Below are 20,759 nucleotides of genomic sequence, written 5' to 3'. Positions count from 1 at the left end.
CCTATATCTACCTATATCTATCTACCTATATCTACCTATATCTACCTATATCTACCTACCTCTACCTATATCTACCTACCTCTACCTACCTCTACCTATATCTACCTACCTCTACCTATATCTACCTACCTCTACCTACCTCTACCTACCTCTACCTATATCTACCTATATCTACCTATATCTACCTACCTCTACCTATATCTACCTATATCTACCTACCTCTACCTATATCTACATATTACTTCAATTACCTCAACAACAAAAAAAACTTAGAACATCAAACCCAAAGCACAGAGACCCAAATAATGGTGAATTACACCTTCATTACTGTGACACTTTAAAACTCTATAAACGTAACACTCAGAACCAAAAAAGCACAGTACAACAGCAAGCAGCTGACACTAATTGAGGAGTCCATAAACACAACCTGAAAGAAAATTCAAACTAGAGGAATTAGCGATACAAAATGGGGACATATGGACATATGGACAACCCATTTAAAAACCCTCTACAACATCGTTCAAATTGATGCAAACGCAGAACAATGTCAAATTCATGAGAAGTTCAATGTATTAGAAAAAGCTAGAAAGGACAATCAAAATCAATTGGATTCCCCAATTTACTGACCAGGAGCTCTATAAGAAATTTCAGGCACTCACATTTTTTAAAGCATGCGGACCTGATGGTAACCTAAATAATTTCAGGTTCTGCCCCGAATCCAAAAGACTGCTGAACAGCTTCTACCCCCAATCCATAAGGCTGCTGAACAGCTTCTACCCCCAATCCATAAGGCTGCTGAACAGCTTCTACCCCCAATCCATAAGGCTGCTGAACAGCTTCTACCCCCAATCCATAAGGATGCTGAACAGCTTCTACCCTCAATCCATAAGGCTGCTGAACAGCTTCTACCCCCAATCCATAAGGCTGCTGAACAGCTTCTACCCCCAATCCATAAGGCTGCTGAACAGCTTCTACCCCCAATCCATAAGGCTGCTGAACAGCTTCTACCCCCAATCCATAAGGCTGCTGAACAGCTTCTACCCCCAATCCAAAAGACTGCTGAACAGCTTCTACCCCCAATCCATAAGGCTGCTGAACAGCTTCTACCCCCAATCCATAAGGCTGCTGAACAGCTTCTACCCCCAATCCATAAGGCTGCTGAACAGCTTCTACCCCCAATCCATAAGGCTGCTGAACAGCTTCTACCCCCAATCCATAAGGCTGCTGAACAGCTTCTACCCCCAATCCATAAGGCTGCTGAACAGCTTCTACCCCCAATCCAAAAGACTGCTGAACAGCTTCTACCCCCAATCCATAAGGCTGCTGAACAGCTTCTACCCCCAATCCATAAGGCTGCTGAACAGCTTCTACCCCCAATCCATAAGGCTGCTGAACAGCTTCTACCCCCAATCCATAAGGCTGCTGAACAGCTTCTACCCCCAATCCATAAGGCTGCTGAACAGCTTCTACCCCCAATCCAAAAGACTGCTGAACAGCTTCTACCCCCAATCCATAAGGCTGCTGAACAGCTTCTACCCCCAATCCATAAGGCTGCTGAACAGCTTCTACCCCCAATCCATAAGGCTGCTGAACAGCTTCTACCCCCAATCCATAAGGCTGCTGAACAGCTTCTACCCCCAATCCATAAGGCTGCTGAACAGCTTCTACCCCCAATCCATAAGGCTGCTGAACAGCTAATCGTATTTGTCTTTGTCTTATCCCGTGTCTTATCCCGTGTATATAGCCAGTCTTTTTCGTATATAACTTAATCTCACTTTCTATCTACGAACTAAATATACTTTCCTGCAACCTGCCTCACATAATGTGGTACAGATCTGCAATTTTTATTCCTTACAACTGGAACTTCCATCAGGATCAAGCCAGCTAACTAGCTACTAGCCTTTGTTAGCCACGGCTAGCGGTCTTCACCTTTTTCTCAGTTACAACATTTTCCATCAAGATAGAACTGCTTAAGGGGGCGAAGTTGCAATCTACTGCAGAGATAGCCTGCAGAGTTCTGTCATGCTATACAGGTCTATGCCCAAACAGTTCGAGCTTCTACTTTTTTTAAATCCACCTTTCCAGAAACAAGTCTCTCACTGTTGCCTCTTGTTATAGACCCCTGTCAGCCCCCAGCTGTGCCCTGGACATCATATGTGAATTAATTGCCCCCCATTTATCTTCAGAGTTTGTACTGTTAGGTGACCTAAACTGGGATATGCTTAACACCCAGGCCATCCTACAATCTAAACTAGATGCCCTCAATCTCACACAAATTATCAAGGAACATACCAGGTACAACACTAATCTGTAAACATACCTCTGCTGTCTTCAACCTGGATCTCAGCGATCACTGCCTCATTGACTGCGTCCGTAATGGGTCCGTGGTCAAACGACCACCCTCACCGTCAAACGCTCCCTAAAACACTTCAGCGAGGACCTGGCCCAGGTATCCTGAAAGGATATTGAACTCATTCCGTCCGTAGAGGATGCTGGGTTATTCTTTAAAAGTACTTCTCTCATCATCTTAAAAAAGCATGCCCCGTTCAAAAAATGTAGAACTAAGAACAGATATAGCCCTTGGTTCTCTCCAGACCTGACTGCCCTTGACCAGCACAAAAACATCATGTGGCATACTGCATAAGCATCATATAGTCCCCGTGATATGCACATTTTCAGTGAAGTTAGGAAACAATATACCCACGCAGTTAGGAAAGCAAAGGCCAGCTTTTTCAAACAGAAATGTGCATCCTGTAGCACTAACTCCAAAAAGTTCAGGGACACTGTAAAATCCATGGAGAATAAGAGCACCTCCTCCCAGCTGCCCACTACACTGAGGCCAGGAAACACTGTCACCACCGATAAATCTACGATAATCGATAATTTCAATAAGCATTTCTCTACGGCTGGCCATGCTTTCCTCCTGGCTACCCCAACCCCGGTCAACAGCTCTGCACCCCCCGCAGCAACTTGCCCATGCCTCCTCCATTTCTACTTCATCCAAATCCAGAAAGCTGATGTTCTGAAAGAGCTGGAAAATCTGGACCCCTACAAATCAGCTGGGCTAGACAATCTGGAATCCCTATTACTAGCCTGTTCAACCTCTCTTTTGTATCGTATGAAATCCCTAAAGATTGGAAAGCTGCCGCGGTCATCCCCCTCTTCAAAGGGGGAGATATTCTAGACCCAAACTGTTACACACCTATATCCTACCCTACCTTTCTAAAGTCTGCAAAAGCCAAATTAACAAACAGATCACCAACCATTTTGAATCCCATCGTACCTTCTCCGCTATGCAATCTGATTTCCAAGCTGGTCATGGTCATGGGTGCACCTCAGCCACGCTCAAGGTCCTAAACGATATCATAACTGCCATCGATAAAACACAATACTGTGCAGCCGTATTCTTCGACCTGGCCAAGACTTTCGACTCTGTCAATCATCGCATTCTTATCGGCAGACTCACCAACCTTGGTTTCTCAAATGAATGCCTCGCCTGGTTCACCAACTACTTCTCAGATAGAGTTCAGTGTGTCAAATCGGAGACACATGTTGACCGGACCTCTGGAAGTCTCTATGGGGGTACCACAGGGTTCAATTCTCGGGCCGATTCTTTACTCTGTATACATTAAAGATGTTGTTCTTGCTTCTGATTCTCTGATCCACCTCTACGCAGACGACACCATTCATATACTTCTGGCCCTTCTTTGGACACTGTGTTAACACACCTTCAGATGCGCTTCAATGCCATACACCACTCCTTCCATGGCCTCCAACTGCTGTTAAATGCAAGTAAAACTAAATGCGTGCTCTTCAACCGATCGCTGCCCACACCCGCCCGCCCGTCTAGCATCACTACTCTGGACGGTTCTGACTTAGAATATGTGGACAACTACAAATACCTAGGGGTCTGCTTAGACTGTAAACTCTCCTTCCAGACTCACATTAAGCATCTCCAATCCAAAATTAAATCTAGAATCGCAACAAAGTAGCCTTCACTCACGCTGCCAAACACACCCTCGTAAAACTGACTATCCTACCGATCCTCGACTTGGGCGATGTCATTTACAAAATAGCCTCCAACACACTTCTCAGCAAATTGTATGTAGTTTATCACAGTGCCATCCATTTTGTCACCAAAGCTCCATATACTACCCACCACTGCAACCTGTATGCTTTCGATGCCTGGCCCTCGCTTCACATTCATCTTCTGCACATCTATCACTCCAGTGTTTAATTGTTAAATTGTAATTATTTCTCCACTATGGCCGGTTTATTGCCTTACCTCCTTAATCTTACCTCATATGCACACACTGTATATAGATACTTTCTACTGTATTATTGACTGTATGTTTGTTTATTCCATGTGTAACTCTGTGTTGTTGTATCTGTCGAACTGCTTTGCTTTATCTTGGCCAGGTCGCAGTTGCAAATGAGAACTTGTTCTCAACTAGCCTACCTGGTTAAATAAAGGTGAAATACATTTTTTAAAATGTAGTAAATATTTTTCTTACCTCTTATTTTTCTTAAAACTGCATTGTTGGTTAAGGACTTGTAAGTAAGCATTTTACTGTAAGGTTTACCCTGTTGTATTCGGGGCATGTGACAAATAGAATTTGATCCGATTTGATCCGACACTTATCTCCCTCACTAGCTTTAAGCACCAACTGTCAGAGCAGCTCACAGATTACTGCACCTGTACATAGCCCACGTATAATTTAGCCCAAACAACTACCTCTTTCCCAACTGTATTTAATTTTCATTTATTTATTTATTTTGCTCCTTTGCACCCCATTATTTTTATTTCTACTTTGCACATTCTTCCATTGCAAAACTACCATTCCAGTGTTTTACTTGCTATATTGTATTTACTTTGCCACCATGGCCTTTTTTGCCTTTACCTCCCTTCTCACCTCATTTGCTCACATTGTATATAGACTTGTTTATACTGTATTATTGACTGTATGTTTGTTTTACTCCATGTGTAACTCTGTGTCGTTGTATCTGTCGAACTGCTTTGCTTTATCTTGGCCAGGTCGCAATTGTAAATGAGAACTTGTTCTCAACTTGCCTACCTGGTTAAATAAAGGTAAAATAAAAAATATATATAAAAAAAATTGGGGAACAAATGGCAAGAAAATAACATAATTCTTTAACCAGGGCCTGGGCCTTCGTCAGGGCTGAAATCTGAGCCCTACGCTCAATATTTCCATCAACCAATTGGCCACTATTCTATCAAAAACATTTTTTAAATACTCAGTCCCTTGTGTTAGTCTCCACAATTCAGAGGTTACATGCCTGCTCTTCGCAGATGACCTGTGCCTGCTGTCACCCACATCACATGGCCTACAGCAGAGCCTGGACCTGCTAGAGCAGTACTGCCAGACCTAGCATTAAAAGCCCCAAAATACGATTTTCCAGAGAAGATCCAGATCTCAGGGAATTAGACCAACTTCTCAATTGGTACAAAATACTGTATATAGAGTCCTGCACACACTACAATTACTCAGATTTAAAATAAGCTCAACTGGACACCTTAATGAGGCAGTGAATAAACTGAGAGAGAAAGCACACCATTAACCAAACAATTCAAATTTAGTTTAAAAAAATATGTCTAAAAGTAATTGAATGTGTCATTGAACCAATTGCACTTCATGGCAGCGAGGTGTGGGGTCCACTTGCAAAACAAGATTTCAACCAATGGGACAAACACCCCATTTAAACCCTGCATGCAGAGTTCTGTAAGATTCTCCTACATGTCCAGAGGAAAACTCCAAACAATGCATGCAGCGTCTCACCCTGATCAGTTTCACCTGTCTTTGTGCTTGTCTCCACCTCCCTCCAGGTGTCACCCTTCTTCCCCATTATCCCCAGTGTATTATACCTGTGTTCTCAGTTAGTCTGTTGTCAGTTCGTTTTGTTTCGTCAAGCCTATCAGCGTGCTCCTGTCTGTCTCTGGTTCCTGTTTTCTAGCTTTCCCGATTTTGACCGTTCTGCCTACCCTGACCCTGCCATTCTGTACCTGTCAGACTCTGCACTGAACTACTGACCTCTGCCTGCCCTTGACCTGCTGTTTGAGTAACAAACTGTGTTACAAACTGTGTTGACATGCAGGACAGAATTAGGCAAATAACCACTAATAATGAAAACTCAAAAAATAGCAATTAAGTTTTGGAAACATCTAAAATACAGTGGCCCCCTCTCATATCATTACCATGCCCTGCAATACCAAGAGCTGAGCAAAGAAAAGACTCCCCCCATCCAGCTAGAACATCGAATCAATCCGCATAAACCAAATTACAACACAGTCAAAACAAAACTACATTAGCTTTTGGGAAACACAAGCACAAAGCAAAATGCAGTGCTATCTGGCCCTAAATTGACAGTACACCATGGCTAACTATTTGACCATGGTTACTGTTAAAAACCTTAGAAAAACCTTGACAAATTTACAGGCTCAGTGAGAACAGCCTTGCCATTGAGAAGGGTAAAACACAGTAAAACCTGGTTCCCTGTAGAGGAACGGTTGTGCTACCACTGTACCACAGCAGAACCTGAGACAGAGCTGCATTTTTTGATAAAAAAAAATAAAAAATATAAAACAATTAGATTGTCATTTCCTCAAATTTGAAAGCATTATTCAAGGTTTCAAAGACCTCTCTGATGAGAATATGCTACCCATCCTGTTGGGGGAAGACGCAGAGAGCTGTGGGTTGGCAGCGCACTACATTGCTGCCTGACATAAGATGAGTAGACAGTGTCCAGTGTCCATGAGTGTCCAATCAGAGCCATTTGCATTGCTAGTTATAGCCTAATGTTAGCTAGGGAGCTAACATTGAACCTAGTTAGTTAGCTATAGCTACCTTCAGATTCATGCAGGGTAGTAATGTTTTTAGTTGGGATTATGATTCATTGTTATTAAGATAGATATATTTAGATAGATATATTTTTGTCTAAACAAATGACTCTACTATGTAAGTAACCTTTCACTATATCGTTTACACTTTCTGTATCCTGTGCATGTGACAGATACATTTAGATGTTATTTGATATAGTGTGTGTTTACCAGAGAAGGTAATGTGAAGAACAATGTATAGGACTAGATAAAGGATATAGGATAACGTTAAGCGAACACGTGTCCAAGTTCGAAAGTTCTCTGGTAGAACGCCCTGCTTTTACTTCGTCACACTCACCACCGTAGGCTATTTTCTGTAATTAGCTTGCGGTTAACTTTTAAATAATGATCTTGTTGTTTTCCTGAAATAATTCATCCAAATTCACTAAAGTTAAGACGTTGTCAGCTATATGTCATTATTTGAACTGGCTAGCAAGCTAATTTAAAGTTAACTTAAAGTTAGCTAGCTCGCTAACAAGCTAGAAACGAACCAAAACATTGCTTAGAAAGTTGCTTTTAATTACCTGGTTTGCTAGATTGAAATGTGCTAAATTAACAGATATAGCCCTTGGTTCACTCCAGACCTGACTGCCCTCGACCAGCACAAAAACATCCTGTGGCAGACTGCAATAGCATCGAATAGTCCCCGCGATATGCAACTGTTCAGGGAAGTCAGGAACCAATACACGCAGTCAGTCAGGAAAGCTAAGGCCAGCTTCTTCAGGCAGAAATTTGCATCCTGTAGCTCCAACTCCAAAAAGTTATGGGACACTGTGAAGTCCATGGAGAACAAGAGCACCTCCTCCCAGCTGCCCACTGCACTGAGGCTAGGTAACACGGTCACCACTGATAAATCCATGATTATCGAAAACTTCAACAAGCATTTCTCAACGGCTGGCCATGCCTTCCGCCTGGCTACTCCAACCTCGGCCAACAGCTCCACCCCCCCCCCGCAGCTACTCGCCCAAGCCTCTCCAGGTTCTCCTTTACCCAAATCCAGATAGCAGATGTTCTGAAAGAGCTGCCAAACCTGGACCTGTACAAATCACCCTCTATTTCTGAAACTATCCGCCGCCATTGTCGCAACCCCTATTACCAGCCTGTTCAACCTCTCTTTCATATCGTCTGAGATCCCCAAGGATTGGAAAGCTGCCACAGTCATCCCCCTCTTCAAAGGGGGAGACACCCTGGACCCAAACTGTTACAGACCTATATCCATCCTGCCCTGCCTATCTAAGGTCTTCAAAAGCCAAGTCAACAAACAGGTCACTGAACATCTCGAATCCCACCGTACCTTCTCCGCTGTGCAATCTGGTTTCCGAGCCGGTCACGGGTGCACCTCAGCCACGCTCAAGGTACTAAACGATATCATAACCGCCATCGATAAAAGACAGTACTGTGCAGCCGTCTTCATCGACTTTGCCAAGGCTTTCGACTCTGTCAATCACGATATTCTTATCGGCAGACTCAGTAGCCTCGGTTTTTCGGATGACTGCCTTGCCTGGTTCACCAATTACTTTGCAGACAGAGTTCAGTGTGTCAAATCGGAGGGCATGCTGTCCGGTCCTCTGGCAGTCTCTATGGGGGTGCCACAGGGTTCAATTCTCGGGCCGACTCTTTTCTCTGTATAGATCAATGATTTTGCTCTTGCTGCGGGCGATTCCCTGATCCACCTCTACGCAGACGACACCATCCTATATACTTCCGGCCCGTCCTTGGACACTGTGCTATCTAACCTCCAAACGAGCTTCAATGCCATACAACACTCCTTCCGTGGCCTCCAACTGCTCTTAAACGCTAGTAAAACCAAATGCATGCTTTTCAACCGCTCGCTGCCTGCACCCGCACGCCTGACCAGCATCACCACCCTGGATGGTTCCGACCTTGAATATGTGGACATCTATAAGTACCTAGGTGTCTGGCTAGACTGTAAACTCTCCTTCCAGACTCATATCACACACCTCCAATCGAAAATCAAGTCAAGAGTCGGCTTTCTATTCCGCAACAAAGCCTCCTTCACTCACGCCGCCAAACTTACCCTAGTAAAACTGACTATCCTACCGATCCTCGACTTCAGCGATGTCATCTATAAAATTGCTTCCAACACTCTACTCAGCAAACTGGATGCAGTTTATCACAGTGCCATCCGTTTTGTCACTAAAGCACCTTATACCACCCACCACTACGACTTGTATGCTCTAGTCGGCTGGCCCTCGCTACATATTCGTTGCCAGACCCACTGGCTCCAGGTCATCTACAAGTCCATGCTAGGTAACGCTCCGCCTTATCTCAGTTCACTGGTCACGATGACAACACCCATCCGTAGCACGCGCTCCAGCAGGTGTATCTCACTGATCATCCCTAAAGCCAACACCTCATTTGGCCGCCTTTCGTTCCAGTTCTCTGCTGCCTGTGACTGGAACGAATTGCAAAAATCGCTGAAGTTGGAGACTTTTATCTCCCTCACCAACTTCAAACATCTGCTATCTGAGCAGCTAACCGATCGCTGCAGCTGTACATAGTCTATCGGTAAATAGCCCATCCATTTTTACCTACCTCATCCCCATACTGTTTTTATTTATTTACTTTTCTGCTCTTTTGCACACCAATATCTCTACCTGTACATGACCATCTGATCATTTATCACTCCAGTGTTAATCTGCAAAATTGTAATTATTCACCTACCTCCTCATGCCATTTGCACACAATGTATATAGACTCCCCTTTTTTTTCTACTGTGTTATTGACTTGTTAATTGTTTACTCCATGTGTAACTCTGTGTTGTCTGTTCACACTGCTATGCTTTATCTTGGCCAGGTCGCAGTTGCAAATAAGAACTTGTTCTCAAGTAGCCTACCTGGTTAAATAAAGGTGAAATAAAAAATAAAATAAAAAATAAAAAAACAGATAGTGATTATTGGTGTTAAAATACAACACTTATGTTATTTTGGACCACCAGGCTGCTGATGTCACACAGCCTGTCATTTTTGTGTTGATACTTTTCACAACAACAACAACAAGTTTTATGTTGGGCGACAATAGAATGTTCATGATGTCACTGCGACAATTGTATGCAGACATCTCAATGGACGTAGCATAAACTAGCCTTTAGTGTCGAAATCTTTGGTTGTTTAGTACACTACTGTACTCACTCTGTTTAGCACATGGCCTCATATGTGAATCCTTAAAGATGTAGGTGGGGCTAAGGCTTAAGAGGGTGTAAACGATGATGAATGGGTGTAGACAAAGAAGAGCTCTCCAGTAGGTACCAAAACATTCCAGGGACATTTTCTCAAAAGTGGGGTTACAAGTTTAGCAACTTTCAAAGCAGAATGACTTTCCCATTGTTCCTCAACTGTAGTGTATGACATACAATGTTTTATCTCTGAGTCCATACTTTTATCCAATGTAAAAAAACACTAATTTTGCTACATAAGACCAAATCGAGCCGGTCGGTCACATATGTACATTGTTTAGTCATGCAAATAAAGCTAATTGAATTGAATTGAAGAGAGAGAGAGAGAGAGAGAGAGAGAGAGAGAGAGAGAGAGAGAGAGAGAGAGAGAGAGAGAGAGAGAGAGAGAGACCTCACTTGCTTTGGCAATGTTAACACATGTTTCCCATGCCAATAAAGCCCCTTGAATTAAATTGAATTGAGAGAGGTACAGAGACAGAAAGAGAGAGAGACCTTGTAATCTGTAATAGGAACATGTTGAATCTCTTCAGCGACAGGCTCTATAATGACCAATCAATATTCTGGGAATCATATCTGTCTCTGTGGTCCAGACCTGTTAGAGAACAGTCAACTTGGGATGTGCCCTAAACCCTAATACTTATGAATAAAACAATTAGCTACCAAAGCTACTCGCAGGATTGGTTAACTCTTGAGGTCACTATGGTCTCGACCAATTTAGGTAAATTGTCCTTTAGTTTTAGTGCCACCCCCTGTTGGAATAACCTACAAAAATCCTTGTATCTTGATTCCCTTTTGCCACTAGGGCAGTTTACGACTCTGGTGTTGAATGAATTAATTGAGAATTGCATTTTTTTTCCGATTGATTGTAGTGCAGTGGAGGCTCCTCAGAGGAGGAAGTGGAGGACCATAACAATAAAAATTGTGAAACAAATAGATAAAGCTACACTAAATATAATCACGTCACCAAATAATTGATTAAAACACTATTTGGCAAAGAAGTTCTACAGTAGTTCTACAGAAGCCTTAACAGCACTCTGTTTGGTAGCACCATGGTGAACAGCTAGCTTCCATCTTCCTCTGAGCACATTGACTTTGATACAAAACCTAGGAGGACCTCCTCCAACCTATCAGAGTTCTTGCAGCATGAACTGATTTGTTGTCCACCCAATCAAAGGATCAGAGAATTAATCTAGTAATGAAAGCATAAGCTACAGCTAGCTAGCACTGCAGTGCATAAAATGTGGTGAGTAGTTGACTCAAAGAGAGAGAAAGTTGAACAGTTTTGAACAAATTCATTTCTTCCAAAATGAAGGAGAAGCAAGAGAGAAATAGAGAGATCTCGTTTTTTTCACTTTCAGTTTCCCTTACACAGCCAGCTAGTTTAGCCTACTGAAACACCCTGCTCAAGCAGAGGGATGCTACTTCTCAGAAAGTTTTAACTAGGGTTAGGCCCCTTTTTTCTCAATTTCCGCCTGACTGACATGCCCAAAGTAAACTGCCTGTTGCTCAGGCCCTGAAGCCAGGATATACATATAATTTGTACCATTGGAAATATAACACTATGTAGTATGTAGTATGTAGAAATGTTAAAATAATGTAGGAGACTATAACACAACAGATATGGTAGGAGAAAATCCAAATAAAAACAAACCAGATATTTTTTGTTTGAGAGACCATGGTCTTACAATGGAAAGTATTTTGGCATACTGAATTCTAGCTCCCAGGATGCAATTCCTATGTCTTCCACAGGGTGTCAGCAGTCTATGTTCAAGGTTTCAGGCGTGTAACTTCCAAAATGAATAAGAAATATCAGTTTTAGTACAGGGACAATTAGGGGTAGATTTTCGGAATCTTTTCTCTGCATGTTGAACGAGTGGATTACTCAAATCGATGGCGCCAACTACTGACTTTTTGGGATATAAACAATTTTATTGAACAAAACAACACTACATGTTATAGCTGGGATCTTTGGATGACTATTCAGAGGAAGATTTTCAAATAGATTTTTAAAAAGTATGTGAATATTTAATTGCTATTTGAGAATTTAGGAAACTTGTGCCGGTGGAAAAATATTTTGATGTGGGGCGCCATCCTGAAACAATCGCATGGCATGTTTTCGCTGTAATAGCTACTGTAAATCAGACAGTGCAGTTAGATTAACAAGAATTTAAGCTTTCAACCAATATAAAACACTTATGTACCTAAATGTTTAATATCCATAATTTTAATGATTCTTTTATTTGAATTGCACGCACTCTAGTTTCACCGGAAGCTAGCGGGACGCCAATCCCTTTAAACTGTCAAGAGGAGTAAACAAAGTTGTCCTCTATCAGCATATATATTTATTATTTCCGTTAAAAAGTTAGCTATTAAAATCAGATCCAACAATAATATCAAGGGATTAGAAATCCAGGACTTAAAAACAAAGGTGTGATTGTGCCCTGATGATTCATGTTTTCTTTTAAATCCACAATCTGAATCCACAGCCTCAACTCTCTGGATTTACAACCAAATTATAAGTGCGTACTATATTACGTACTGGATCACTGGAAAAATAAAAATTTTACATTACAGTGTAGTTTACCAATAAAATGGTCTGATGGTGATGTGGATATACTTGGTATACATATCCTGAAATAAATAAATGATCTTACTCCAATGTATTTTTAAAGAAAAAATATGAATGACAGTCATCCAATATGCTGTAATAGAAATAAGGTCATGCTCATAATTGTTTTTTAAATTGCCCTCCCTCATCTGAAACGGCACGGCAACGACCGGCATCAGTCAGTGGTTTATTGTTGAGGTTGTGCCTGGTGGTTAACTGTATTCTTCTTGTTTAGTTTTGATGTAAATTCTTCTTCCTGTTGTGACAAAATGTTTGTACTCAGGGCACGACTGGGAATGAGGCCCTGGTCTCAAATTGGGCTACCCTGAATAAATACAAGTTAAAACATGTATCTTTAAGAGCACTCTTGAAAAATAGTGCAATAGGATGTGATTTAGAATGAGCTCTGACTCACAGCCTGGTGTCTGAGTGATGGAAGGGAGAGACAGGCTGGATGGGCCCCTGGGGAACCAACAACAGTAACTACAGATCCATAACAAAACACAAGCGTCTGCTACTCTAAACATGGAATGGATTTCATTCAATATTTACTACAAATGCTTTATTAGATAGGACCAATAAACCACTGAAAGGAAGGAAGAGGGGAGGGAGCAGCATCTACATCAGCAGTAGTCTAAGTCTTATCCACAGTACAGCAGGTGAACAGGGATTTGCAACAAAGTGCTTTAGCATTGATTCCCCTGCCTGCTGCAACCACAGGCTAACTGCATTATACAGGCCATATTGATAGGTTGGGGTGTCTACTGTACATAGTGTAATATAGTGTACTATACTGTAATATACTGTACTATAGCATAGTGTAATATAGTGTAATATACTGTACTATAGTGTAGTGTAATATAGTGTACTCTACTGTACTATAGCATAGTGTAATATAGTGTACTATACTGTAAGTTATACTGTAAGTTGGTGGTTGAAGATATCCCTCTAGTGGTGTGGGGGCTGTGCTTTGGCAAAGTGGGTGGGGTTATATCCTTCCCGTTTGGCCCTGTCCTGGGGTATCATCGGATGGGGCCACAGTGTCTCCTGACCCCTCCTGTCTCAGCTTCCAGTATTTATGCTGCAGTAGTTTATATGTCGGGGGGCTAGGGTCAGTTTGTTATATCTGGAGTACTTCTCCTGTCTTATCCGGTGTCCTGTGTGAATTTAAGTATGCTCTCTCTCTCTTTCTTTCTCTCTCTCTTTCTCTCTCTCGGAGGACCTGAGCCCTAGGACCATGCCTCAGGACTACCTGGAATGATGACTCCTTGCTGTCCCCAGTCCACCTGGCCGTGCTGCTGCTCCAGTTTCAACAGTTCAGCACCTGAGGTGCTGACTTGCTGCACCCTCGACAACTACTGTGATTATTATTATTTGACCATGCTGGTCATTTATGAACATTTGAACATCTTGGCCATGTTCTGTTATAATCTCCACCCGGCACAGCCAGAAGAGGACTGGCCACCCCTCATAGCCTGGTTCCTCTCTAGGTTTCTTCCTAGGTTTTGGCCTTTCTAGGGAGTTTTTCCTAGCCACCGTGCTTCTACACCTGCATTACTTGCTGTTTGGGGTTTTAGGCTGGGTTTCTGTACAGCACTTTGAGATATCAGCTGATGTACGAAGGGCTATTTAAATCAATTTGATTTGATTTACTATACTGTAGTCTACTGTACTATAATCTAGTGTACTATAGTGTACTATACTGTAGTGTACTGTACTATAATGCAGTGTACTATACTATAATGTAGTGTACTGTACTATACTATAGTGTACTGTAATGTCATGTAGTGTACTGTAGTGTACTGTACTGTCATGTAGTGTACTGTAGTGTACTATACTGTACTGTAGTGTACTATACTGTACTATAGTTTACTATACTGTGGTGTACTGTACTATAATGTAGTATACTGTGGTGTACTGTACTATAATGTAGTATACTGTAGTGTACTATACTGTAGTGTACTATACTGTAGTGTGCTGTAGTGTACTATAATGTAGTATACTGTAGTGTACTATACTATAGTTTACTATACTGTAGTGTGCTGTAGTGTAGTGTACTGTACTGTAGTGTACTGTACTATAATGTAGTGTACTGTAGTGTACTGTAGTGTACTATAATGTAGTGTGCTGTACTATAATGTAGTCTACTGTAGTGTACTGTACTATAATGTAGTGTGCTGTACTATAATGTAGTGTACTGTACTATAATGTAGTGTACTGTACAATAAAGTAGTGTACTGCAGTGTACTGTACTGTAGTGTAGTGTGCTGTACTATAATGTAGTGTACTGTACTATAATGTAGTGTGCTGTACTATAATGTAGTGTACTGTAGTGTACTGTACTATAATGTAGTGTACTGCAGTGTACTGTACTGTAGTGTACTGTAGAACCTTGGTGTGACCCTGGCCAACATCCTGTCGTTCTCTGCAAACATCAAAGCAGTGACTCACTCCTGCAGGTTAATGCTCTACAACATCCGTAGAGTACGACCCTACCTCACACAGGAAGAGGAACATCCGTAGAGTACGACCCTACCTCACACAGGAAGAGGAACATCCGTAGAGTACGACCCTACCTCACAGAGGAAGAGGAACATCCGTAGAGTACGACCCTACCTCACACAGGAAGAGGAACATCCGTAGAGTACGACCCTCCCTCACACAGGAAGAGGAACATCCGTAGAGTACGACCCTACCTCACACAGGAAGAGGAACATCCGTAGAGTACGACCCTACCTCACAGAGGAAGAGGAACATCCGTAGAGTACGACCCTACCTCACACAGGAAGAGGAACATCCGTAGAGTACGACCCTACCTCACACAGGAAGAGGAACATCTGTAGAGTACGACCTTACCTCACACAGGAAGAGGAACATCCGTAGAGTACGACCCTACCTCACACAGGAAGAGACCCTACCTCACACAGGAAGAGGAACATCCATAGAGTACGACCCTACCTCACACAGGAAGAGGAACATCTGTAGAGTACGACCCTACCTCACACAGGAAGATGAACATCCGTAGAGTACGACCCTACCTCACACAGGAAGAGGAACATCTGTAGAGTACGACCCTACCTCACACAGGAAGAGGAACATCCGTAGAGTACGACCCTACCTCACACAGGAAGAGACCCTACCTCACACAGGAAGAGGAACATCCATAGAGTACGACCCTACCTCACACAGGAAGAGACCCTACCTCACACAGGAAGAGGAACATCCGTAGAGTACGACCCTACCTCACACAGGAAGAGGAACATCCGTAGAGTACGACCCTACCTCACACAGGAAGAGGAACATCCGTAGAGTACGACCCTACCTCACACAGGAAGAGGAACATCCGTAGAGTACGACCCTACCTCACACAGGAAGAGGAACATCCGTAGAGTACGACCCTACCTCACAGAGGAAGAGGAACATCCGTAGAGTACAACCCTACCTCACACAGGAAGAGGAACATCCGTAGAGTACGACCCTCCCTCACACAGGAAGAGGAACATCCGTAGAGTACGACCCTACATCACACAGGAAGAGGAACATCCGTAGAGTACGACCCTACCCCACAGAGGAAGAGGAACATCCGTAGAGTACGACCCTACCTCACACAGGAAGAGGAACATCCGTAGAGTACGACCCTACCTCACACAGGAAGAGGAACATCTGTAGAGTATGACCCTACCTCACACAGGAAGAGGAACATCCGTAGAGTACGACCCTACCTCACACAGGAAGAGACCCTACCTCACACAGGAAGAGGAACATCCATAGAGTACGACCCTACCTCACACAGGAAGAGGAACATCTGTAGAGTACGACCCTACCTCACACAGGAATATGAACATCCGTAGAGTACGACCCTACCTCACACAGGAAGAGGAACATCTGTAGAGTACGACCCTACCTCACACAGGAAGAGGAACATCCGTAGAGTACGACCCTACCTCACACAGGAAGAGACCCTACCTCACACAGGAAGAGGAACATCCATAGAGTACGACCCTACCTCACACAGGAAGAGGAACATCCGTAGAGTACGACCCTACCTCACACAGGAAGAGACCCTACCTCACACAGGAAGAGGAACATCCGTAGAGTACGACCCTACCTCACACAGGAAGAGGAACATCCGTAGAGTACGACCCTACCTCACACAGGAAGAGGAACATCCGTAGAGTACGACCCTACCTCACAGAGGAAGAGGAACATCCGTAGAGTACGACCCTACCTCACACAGGAAGAGGAACATCCGTAGAGTACGACCCTCCCTCACACAGGAAGAGGAACATCCGTAGAGTACGACCCTACCTCACACAGGAAGAGGAACATCCGTAGAGTACGACCCTACCTCACAGAGGAAGAGGAACATCCGTAGAGTACGACCCTACCTCACACAGGAAGAGGAACATCCGTAGAGTACGACCCTACCTCACACAGGAAGAGGAACATCTGTAGAGTACGACCCTACCTCACAAAGGAAGAGGAACATCCGTAGAGTACGACCCTACCTCACACAGGAAGAGACCCTACCTCACACAGGAAGAGGAACATCCATAGAGTACGACCCTACCTCACACAGGAAGAGGAACATCTGTAGAGTACGACCCTACCTCACACAGGAAGATGAACATCCGTAGAGTACGACCCTACCTCACACAGGAAGAGGAACATCTGTAGAGTACGACCCTACCTCACACAGGAAGAGACCCTACCTCACACAGGAAGAGGAACATCCATAGAGTACGACCCTACCTCACACAGGAAGAGGAACATCAGTAGAGTACGACCCTACCTCACACAGGAAGAGACCCTACCTCACACAGGAAGAGGAACATCCGTAGAGTACGACCCTACCTCACACAGGAAGAGGAACATCCGTAGAGTACGACCCTACCTCACACAGGAAGAGGAACATCCGTAGAGTACGACCCTACCTCACAGAGGAAGAGGAACATCCGTAGAGTACGACCCTACCTCACACAGGAAGAGGAACATCCGTAGAGTACGACCCTCCCTCACACAGGAAGAGGATTATCCGTAGAGTACGACCCTACCTCACACAGGAAGAGGAACATCCGTAGAGTACGACCCTACCTCACAGAGGAAGAGGAACATCTGTAGAGTACGACCCTACCTCACACAGGAAGAGGAACATCCGTAGAGTACGACCCTACCTCACACAGGAAGAGGAACATCTGTAGAGTACGACCCTACCTCACACAGGAAGAGGAACATCCGTAGAGTACGACCCTACCTCACACAGCAAGAGACCCTACCTCACACAGGAAGAGGAACATCCATAGAGTACGACCCTACCTCACACAGGAAGAGGAACATCTGTAGAGTACGACCCTACCTCACACAGGAAGATGAACATCCGTAGAGTACGACCCTACCTCACACAGGAAGAGGAACATCTGTAGAGTACGACCCTACCTCACACAGGAAGAGGAACATCCGTAGAGTACGACCCTACCTCACACAGGAAGATGAACATCCGTAGAGTACGACCCTACCTCACACAGGAAGAGGAACATCTGTAGAGTACGACCCTACCTCACACAGGAAGAGGAACATCCGTAGAGTACGACCCTACCTCACACAGGAAGAGGAACATCCGTAGAGTACGACCCTACCTCACACAGGAAGAGACCCTACCTCACACAGGAAGAGGAACATCCATAGAGTACGACCCTACCTCACACAGGAAGAGGAACATCCGTAGAGTACGACCCTACCTCACACAGGAAGAGACCCTACCTCACACAGGAAGAGGAACATCCGTAGAGTACGACCCTACCTCACACAGGAAGAGGAACATCCATAGAGTACGACCCTACCTCACACAGGAAGAGGAACATCCGTAGAGTACGACCCTACCTCACACAGGAAGAGGAACATCCGTAGAGTACGACCCTACCTCACACAGGAAGAGGAACATCCGTAGAGTACGACCCTACCTCACACAGGAAGAGGAACATCCGTAGAGTACGACCCTACCTCACACAGGAAGATGAACATCCGTAGAGTACGACCCTAAATCACACAGGAAGATGAACATCCGTAGAGTACGACCCTACCTCACAGAGGAAGAGGAACATCCGTAGAGTACGACCCTACCTCACAGAGGAAGAGGAACATCCGTAGAGTACGACCCTACCTCACACAGGAAGAGGAACATCTGTAGAGTACGACCCTACCTCACACAGGAAGAGGAACATCCGTAGAGTACGACCCTACCTCACACAGGAAGAGACCCTACCTCACACAGGAAGAGGAACATCCGTAGAGCAGGTACCTACCTCACACAGGAAGAGGAACATCCGTAAAGTAGGACCCTACCTCACACAGGAAGTGGAGCAGGTTCTAATCCAGGCACTTGTCATCTCCCGTCTGGACTACTGCAACTCTCTGTTGGCTGGGCTCCCCGCTTGTCCCATACAACCCTGCAATTTATCCAGAATCCTATGTGACCCCACTCTTCCTCACAATCCACTGGCTTCCAATCGAAGATTGCTTCATCTTCAAGACCACGGTACTTTCCTACAGAGCGTCAAGAGGAACTGCGCCTCCCTACCCTTCAGCCTATGCTCAAACTCTACATCCCAACCTGAGCACTCCATTCCGCCACAGGTCGCTTAGTAACTACGTTGTGACCTGGTCTCAGTGTCTCCGTATCCCAGGCTGATAGTTCAGTCGGTTCCCAGACGTACAAGTAACTACGTTGTGTCCTGGTCTCAGTGTCTCCGTATCCCAGGCTGATAGTTCAGTCGGTTCCCAGACGTACAAGTACTACCGGCAGTACTCCAGCCTTCCTAGCGTAAGATTTAAATACCACTTCCCTGTAAAGTGCACTACTTTGGGCTCCATAGGTGTGTAGAAACTGAACATATAGGGCTCTTCCACCTCTATATAGGCAATATTGTAGAACCTCTCTAAGTAACCCGTTATTTAAATAGACCAGTGTGTTTCTGCATTGCATCACATGAATCATTCCCTCCCCATCCATACACACAGCAACTGATGCCCTTCGTCACAGCAGTGTGTGTGTGTGTGTGTGTGTCTGTGTGTCTGTGTGTGTGTGTAAGTGTTTCAATACCTTCTAACAGCAGTGTGTGTGTGTGTGTGTGTGTGTGTGTGTGTGTGTGTGTGTGTGTGTGTGTGTGTGTGTGTGTGTGTGTGTGTGATTGTGTGTGTGTGTGTGTGTGTGTGTGTGTGTGTGTGTGTGTTTCAATACCTTCTAACAGCAGCATTTACTCACTGTCTCAAGTCCCAAACTGAACTTCATTTCTATTTAGACCCTTTTGACCAGAGCCTTATGGGACCTACAATATAATTGGAAAAGGGACATAGACGCCATGTCCTTCAACAAAGTGATGTAGACACTATGTCCTTCAACAAAGGCATGTCCTGTTTCCAACTTTCTTCTGATGTCCTCCCCTCCTCTCTCCTGTCCTCTACCCTACACTCTGCTGTCCTCTCCCCTCCTCTCCCCTCCTCTCTCCTGTCATCTCCCCTCCTCTCTCCTGTCCTCTCTGCTGTCCTCTCCTCTCTTCTCTCCTGTCCTCTCCCCTCCTCTCTCCTGTCCTCTCCCCTCCTCTCTCCTGTCCTCTCCCCCTCCTCTCTCCTGTCCTCTCCCCTCCTCTCCCCTCCTCTCTCCTGTCCTCTCCCGTCCTCTCTGCTGTCCCCTCCTCTCCCCTCCTTTCTCCTGTCCTCTCCCCTCCTCTCTGCTCTCCTCTCCCCTCCTCTCTGCTGTCCTCTCCCCTCCTCTCTCCTGTCCTCTCCCCTCCTCTCTCCTGTCCTCTCCCCTCCTCTCTGCTGTCCTCTCCCCTCCTCTCTCCTGTCCTCTCCCCTCCTCTCTGCTGGCCTCTCCTCCCCTCCTCTCTCCTGTCCTCTCCTCTCATCCTCTCTCCTGTCCTCTCCTCCCCTCCTCTCTGCTGTCCTCTCCCCTCCTCTCTCCTGTCCTCTCCCCTCCTCTCTGCTGTCCTCTCCCCTCCTCTCTCCTGTCCTCTCCTCCCCTCCCTCTCTGCTGTCCTCTCCTCCCCTCCTCTCTGCTGTCC

At 44.7% G+C, this 20,759-nt stretch overlaps 1 protein-coding gene across 1 annotated transcript in view; it reads right to left on the bottom strand.

Annotated features, from left to right (window-relative positions):
• LOC112237607 (phosphatase and actin regulator 3-like) overlaps positions 1 to 20,759 on the bottom strand; it is a 90,525-nt gene that overhangs the window by 49,903 nt on the left and 19,863 nt on the right. The window lies entirely within an intron of this gene.

This window comes from Oncorhynchus tshawytscha, linkage group LG02, assembly GCF_018296145.1.
Source record: "Oncorhynchus tshawytscha isolate Ot180627B linkage group LG02, Otsh_v2.0, whole genome shotgun sequence".
Lineage (NCBI taxonomy): Eukaryota > Metazoa > Chordata > Actinopteri > Salmoniformes > Salmonidae > Oncorhynchus > Oncorhynchus tshawytscha.
The sequence above is the reverse complement of the archived record's forward strand: the minus strand, read 5'-3'. Positions and strand labels throughout refer to the sequence as shown.